At 53.3% G+C, this 7,105-nt stretch overlaps 1 protein-coding gene across 1 annotated transcript in view; it reads left to right on the top strand.

The window, feature by feature from the left end:
* Positions 1-3,260: 3,260 nt before the first annotated feature.
* Positions 3,261-7,105, top strand: part of ELOVL5 (ELOVL fatty acid elongase 5) — a 54,329-nt gene continuing 50,484 nt past the window's right edge. Inside the window, exon 1 of the mRNA XM_034766334.1 lies at positions 3,261-3,387. The gene's annotated coding sequence lies outside the window, so the exon portion shown is untranslated. The remainder of the gene's footprint in view (positions 3,388-7,105) is intronic.

Consider the following 7,105-nt stretch of genomic DNA (forward strand, 5'->3'; position numbering starts at 1 on the left):
TGCGGCAGTGGTGCCTGCAGGCAGAAGCAGTGCACAGAGCTGCCTGGCCACACCTCCACCTGGGAGCTAAGCGAGGGGGATGTCGCCGCTTCCGAGGAGCCCCCCCCCCAGGTAAGCGCCGCCCAGAGCCTGCCTCACCCCATCCCGTGCCCCAACCCCCTCCCACACCCAAACTCTGCTGATGGTGGTGGCCTCAGACTGACCCTGCACAAGGCGCACCGGCTGCTGCTGGGACTGCCTGTGCTGCCCCTGAGCCAGGCACATTGGCTGCTGCAGAAGTCATGGAGGTCACGGAAAGTCACGGGATCCATGACTTATGTGACAGACTCACAGCCTTACTATTAGTTTATCTCACAATTCCCTCCCTTTATTTATTGTCCTTATTTCCTGTGTTAAAGACTATCTAATTTGGATGGCAAACACCCCTGGAGCAGGGGAATTTTATTTCTCTATTAAGTACCCTAATTTCTGGAAAGAAACCCAGAATATAATTTAACTGTGGATACTGTAACTTTTGTAAACACTCAGATATTCTTGTGAGGAGTTGGGTAACTAGAGAGAGAGAGAGAAAGAGGATAGTTATCTAGAACTGTATTTATTATATTACACAAAACTACATTAAACTACTGTAATGTTATTAAGGTTGCACAGTTAAGCACTCAAACGTTAGAAAATGGCAGAATTATAGTTGCCTATGAAACCTTAATTCAACCCCTTATGCATATGAATGATACACTCTTTAATTATATGATCACATGATATTTCTCCACAGGATCTATGCCTCACTCAGTGCACAGGCTACAGCTTTTCAAAGAAAGGGTCACACTTAGTTAACATGAGAAAGATAATATATTTTCCCTAGTCTTATTCTCAGACACAGGTGAACTGTTTTGGCTTAACATTTTCCCCAAAAATTCAGCCTGAGGCAGACACTTGGCATGCAAAATTTCAGTCCAAACTGTTGAAGTTCAGCAAAGTTATAAGCAACTGAAAACAAGGTCTTATGAGGTAGATCTACAATGCAAGTGAAGGTGTGACTGTAGTGCAGGTAGGCAAACCCTTGCTAGTTTTAATCTAGGCAGCAAGGGTTACAACAGCAGTGTAGATGTGTCAGCAGGGCTAGCGACCAGAGTACAAGTGCTCCTGACACTTGCAGGGAAGGGTCAGGCAACCTAAATAACAGGCTGTTCCAGAAGCCCTCTCCATTTAGCAGTGCTAATGTGATCAGAAAACATCAACAGGGGACAATGAAAGAATGTATGGGATGGTTATTGCCAGGCTGGCCGGCTGGACCAAAGTCCTGCCTTGCCCTGCATGTTACCCCTTTGCTCCAGACATTGCCTGTGTGGGAGCCCATGGGTCATTAACCCTTGTGCTGTGTCCTGAAAGCAAGCCACGCTCAGTGCAGCAACCTCCTGCACCCAGGGCCAGTGCAAGGATATTTTGCGCCCTAGGCGAAACTTCCACCTTGCGCCCCCCCCCCCCCCGATGTCCAGCCCCCACCTTCCTATGGCCAAGTTCTCCACAGGGGCCCAGATGTTCACAAAGTGCAGGGGCCACGGGGGGGGGGCCTGCAAAGAGGGGGATCGTATGGGGGCTCTTGCAGGGGGTGAAGGTGGCAGAGAGGGGGGTGCATGGGATTGTTGCAGGGGGTGGAGGTGGCCAAGAGGTGGAGGGAGCGGGGGTGTAGTGGTAGGGAAAAGACTGCACAGAGGCAAAAGGGGCTCATTGCAGGGGGTGCAGTGGCAGGGAGGAAGTGGCACAAGGGAGAAGTGGGCAGGAGGGGGTTGTTGCAAGGGGCTGGCAGGCAGGGGCGTGTCTGTGCCCGGGGTTGTTGCAGGGGGGTGAAGGTGGCATGGAGGGGTTTGCACAAGGAAGGAGTGGGCAGAAGGGAGATGGCAGATGGGAGGGGGTCCCCGAGGTTGATGCAGGAGTGAAGGTGACCATGGCTGGCTGAGGGGGGGTTTCTGGGTGGAGGTTGCCCAGAGGCAAAAGTGGCAGGACAGGGTGGGGCGGGGAGTGCACAGGAGAGAAGGTAGCTGGTCAGTGGGTGTTGGAGGGGGTGGCGCTGGCTGGGGGAGGGGTGCCCGACTCAGAGGAGAGCTCTGGGGGCAGCAGGGAGTCCGACTCGGCCCGCGGCGGGGAGAAGAAGGCACAGCTGCTAGCGCTGGACCCTCCCCTTCCCCGCTCTGCCACCGGCTGCTCCCCTGGGGGGAGGGACTGCTGTGCCCCAGGCAGTCCCTCTGGAGCCGGGGAGCAGCGACAGCCTTGTGTTCAGCTTTTTTTAAAAAATGTTTGGGGCACCGATTTTTGGCGCCCCCAACCACTTGGCGCCCTAGGCGTCCACCTAGTCGTTGCACTGGCCCTGCCTGCACCATTTCAGGGCCCGCTCTGCCACCCGCTCTCACTACAGGGGGTAAGATGACGAGATGTCCCAATCTTAAAGAGCCAGTCCCGCTATTCGGGGCCTTTTCTTATTTATATAAGAGTCTATTCCCACCCCCCCAACACCCTGTCCTGATTTTTCACATTCGCTATCTGGTCACCCTAGCAGGGGGGCGGGCAGTGTCTGGTCACCCTAGCAGTGAGGAGGAGTGGGGGAGCCTAGGCAGCACCTCCCCACAACCGCCCTGATTGGCTGCCTCGGCCGCCGGCTGACTGGGGTGATGAGCCGAGAGTTTGGGTTTCCAGCGGCAGACAGCGGTGAGCTCAGCGCGGACCCGCCCCGCATGCGGCGTGGGGCATGCTCTGAGCGGCAGAGGGGCCCGACTGGATGGGAGACATAACGGTCCCGGGCCGGGCTGTGTAGCTTTGCTCAGGGGGGCTAGAGGGGAGGGGCGCGATGGGGCGCAACCAATCCCCATCCCCGCCATTCACTCCTCCCCCAGCCCCACTACCCCCGTCTCCTCTGGATCGGACCTCGCCACCCCAACTGTTCCTCGGGATCGTGCTTCACTTGTCCCCATGCCGGTGCTTTGCCCGTCAGCAGGCGAGTCTCTGCCCTTCGCTCCCAGGGCTCCCCTGCCAGTCAGTCTCGCCCCCTTCTCCCCGCCCCGTCTCTTCCTGTCCCTGTGGGGCTCCCGAGTCCCGAACGTTCCATTATCCCTGGATTGGTCCTGGCGATCATGACGTCATAGCGCCCCCCTTTCCAGACAGCTTCTCATTTGTCCCCAGCACCATTGTTACGTCACAGTCAGCCCACAATTTACTCAGGGGACCGCACTTCCCCCTCTTCCCCCCGCCTTCCTCCGCGCGGCGCCCGGCCCGGCCCTTCCCTGCCTCGCCTCTGCAGCGTGACAGCGCCGGCCGGTGCAGCCGCTACCTCGCCGCCTCCCTCCTCCAGCACCAGCTGCCGCCGCCCGAAGCTGTTCGCGGAGTGAGGAGAAGGTAAAGTCCTGCCGGGCAAACTTCCCCAGAGCCTCCGGGCCGGGTCCCTGCTGCCCCTCCACGGGGAACGGCAACTAGTGCTGCCCGGCCCGCGCCTGGGGAGCGGCGGCGCCCGTGGGGTGGTGGTGGTGAGCTGGGCCCCCGCAGCAGCCTGTTGGAGCAGCGGCTGGTGGTTGGGCTGGGAGCCGCTGACAGACGGTGCGGGCAGGGGGAAGCGGCGGCGGCCGGGTGGTGGAGGGAGCCTGGTGCTGTTTCCAGGCAGGGTTCATGCAACCGCGCGGCTGCACGCAATAAATAAATAAATAAAAATCAGAACGTGAAAGGGCGCGCGGTGCATCCGCCGGCGGGGCGGTGCTGCGTCCAGGCCCGGCGAGCTGGAGCGTACAGCCAGGAGCTAGCGCTGGCTCCCGTGCCTGGGGAAGAGGGCTGGGGAGTAGCTGGAGCTTTTTCGACGGCCGGGAGAGTCGCAACAAGTGGTGCCTCTGGTGTCCTGCTGCTGCTTGGGGATTTTCCACGCCGGTGCGCGTTGCCAGGAACCGCTCCTGCACCGAGAGCTACTTCGGACTCATCCCCAGCGCCCTGCTCCTGCCGGCTGAGGGGATCGCGACCATTTCCTAGTTCCGGAGGGCAGCCGTGGTCTTGGGGTTGGGAGCCAGGAGTTCTGGCTTTTCAGCTGACTGGCTGCGTGGCTTCTAGTTAGCCACAGAGCCTCCGCGTGTCTTGGTTTAAGTCCCCGCTCTAGCACGGTGGTTAGAATCCGCACCTCATTCCCATCGGTGTGAGATTAATGAGCGCTTGCAAAGCATGCTGAGATCCTCAAATGGACGGAGCTGTGAAAGCGCAAAGCGGTGCATCATGCTGGTGGATAAACTGAACGTCAGAGGGGAAATTTCCCAGATTAACTATTCCTGGGGATTTATTATAGATCTACAATATATTGCCATATGAATGGAAAATGTGCTGGTTTGGTAATGTCTGAAGGTTCTTTCATTTTATGGAATGTAATTAAGTGAAAGCAAATGGGGGTGGTGGTGAAAAGGAGCATAGACTTTCACTTCAAGCTTTTTCTTGATTACAACCACTCAAGAGTGTGATGCAATTTCTCATTACCATGACTACTGCATCCTCTTTAACTTCAGCAGCAGCTGACTTCCTCCTTTTGCTTGCTTGACACATAAGTAGAGAAAGAGGGAATATAAAATGGAAAGCAGGGAAGAATTGTTCCCAGAAGTCAAAGTGTTAATCATAAGGGAATTGTAATCGTTTGTAAAATATCCCCAAAGGTGCCCCTGAAAGAGTTAGATAAACTGCTCCTGAGGGAGGGCTAAACCCTATTATGGTGTAAGAAGATTTCTGCTGCATTTCCCCCTCATGTGATATAATACTAATCCATAATGTATTTGGATGGGAAGAAACAAATTCCAGATTGAACATGTTCCGTGAATAAGAACAACACAGAGATTTTGATCTTAAGGAAGCACCACTGTGCATTAGTATCAGATGAGGTAGGGTTTCAGTAGAGGTGACTGGATATGAACAGTATTTTGGCAATCTAGATTTAGAGCTGGTTGAGAATGTTTTGATTAAGTGTTTTTCTGCCACAAAATTCCAGTTATTCAAAACTGAAACTTTCTGTGGAAATAAATCCATTTCTATGAGAATTTCATTGGGAAGGTTTCTTCAGTCTAGAATGGAATTTTTGGTCAAAACAAGAGAGACATACCAGATAAGCTCAATAGTTAGGGTGCTCACCTGAGATATGGGAATCAGGCAGAACAGGGACTTACTAAGTATTCTTTAGGCCAGACAGCAAATCAGGCAGAGCAGAAGTTTGAACTTGAGTCTCCCACATCCTAGGTGACTGTCCTGACCACTGGCTATTCTGTGTATGGGTATGTATGAGAGAGATCTTGGTTTTTCATGGAAAAAATTCAAACAGTCTTTATTTCATTTTGTATTAAAATTAAAACAATTTCTGAAACCTGAATTTTTTTGCAAACAGGAAATCTCATTTTCTGGCCAGCCCTAAACTACCTACACTTAAAAAATGGAACAATACATATGAATTTAAGGGGAAATTTCTGAGTGAATGTGGGGAGGCAAGCCATTATATTCTGTTTATGCAGAGCCATAGAGGGGTGCAATCCTTTTAAAAATGTGAGAAGACTAGGTATCTGTCCTGAATAATTTATTAATCCTTGTGTTACTTAACTAATTTAGATTTTAATCAGGTGAAAGAGCAGACAGGATGGTCTCGATGACTGAAAGGCATTGGTGTTGAGGCATTTTTTTTAAATATAGACATAATGCCTAAGGTATTGTACAAGGTATTTCAGTGTCAGCAAAACTACACATTAAAGCTTTGTGGAAGCCAACTAACAGTTCTACATCTTCTCTACTTAAGTCCCTCCACCTCCTTCCCTAAACACATTAGTCTTCAAAGCCCCTAATCTGACTCTTAAGTACACCCTCCCAGGCAATGTCCATGTTCAGATTCTTGAGAGGTTCCATATTGTAGCCAGCATCCTTTCAACTGTAACTTTGTTGTTATCATATCCTCTCCAGAGGTGAGCATGTTGGCTGCACAGCGCTCTCAGCCCAGGGAGCAAGAGACTAGCATAAAGGGCCTAACCAGTTGTGGGAGTGCATAATACAACCATTATGCCTCCCCGTGTCCTAATTGACATCTGTTGGTGGGGGAAAGAGTCAGATGCCTGTCTCTGATCAGCAAAGCATTGATGGCTGCTGGTAAAAGTGCAATGCAAGAGGCTCAACAGGGGTATTATTGATTGGAGGGGGGGGGGAACTAATGCTACTGTAGATAAGGTGCTGGTCTACAGAGTAGGAAGCCACTGAAAATGAATCTGTGCTACCTGAAACACAGTTATGCAGCTGAAGCTAAAAGAAGGTAGGTGTAGTGATGTGAGGAAATGAGTACGTGTGTTACAGTAACTTTCAACAAGGCTTTGTCTGAGTAGTATTTTCCACAAAACCTCCCACCATCACATTATCACTCGTGGCAGCCACTGTTGGAGTATTAGTGTATTCAGGCCATTGGCAACTGCTAACATTTTAATCATTTGGTTTACACTAATGCTCTTGGTGGACTTGGCTTGGTGGTGGTTTATGGCTGTATAATTTAAATATAGATTCAGGTAAATTTATTTAAGAGTAGGTTAGATAAATGTCTATCAGGGATAGTCTAGACCAGGCCTGCACAACACGCGGCCCACTGTGCGGCCCGCAGGCAAGTGGTGGGGGGTGGTTTCCAGGTTCACCCCTGCCCAGGGGGCCTGACCTCACAGCCCTGCGCGCCGCGCTCTGACTGCCCTGACCGTCAGAAGCGCGGCTGCCGGGTTTGCCCCCTGCGGGGGCAGGGGGGCCTGACCTCCCCTACCCCTGGGCAGGGGACGAACCCGGCAGCCGCGCTTCTAACTGTCAGGGCGGTCAGAGCGCGGTGCACAGGGCTGTGAGGTCGCCCCCCCCCACGCGTCTCCGTCTCCCGCTCCTCCTGCCTGGCGTCCAGCGTCACTTCCGGGGCTGCTGAGGCGAGAAGCGCTGGGCACGAGGCAGAGCCGGTAAGTTCGAGCGAGGGGAGAGGCACCCGGCCTGGGCTTGAACTGCAGCTCACGGGGGCTGGGGTCAGGGAGATGTCCAGCTCAGAGGGGCTGGGCTCGGAGCTAGGGGTCAGGGCTGGGGGGGGGTGGGGGGGGGGGGG

Source organism: Trachemys scripta, chromosome 3 (genome assembly GCF_013100865.1).
Source record: "Trachemys scripta elegans isolate TJP31775 chromosome 3, CAS_Tse_1.0, whole genome shotgun sequence".
Classification (NCBI taxonomy): domain Eukaryota; kingdom Metazoa; phylum Chordata; order Testudines; family Emydidae; genus Trachemys; species Trachemys scripta.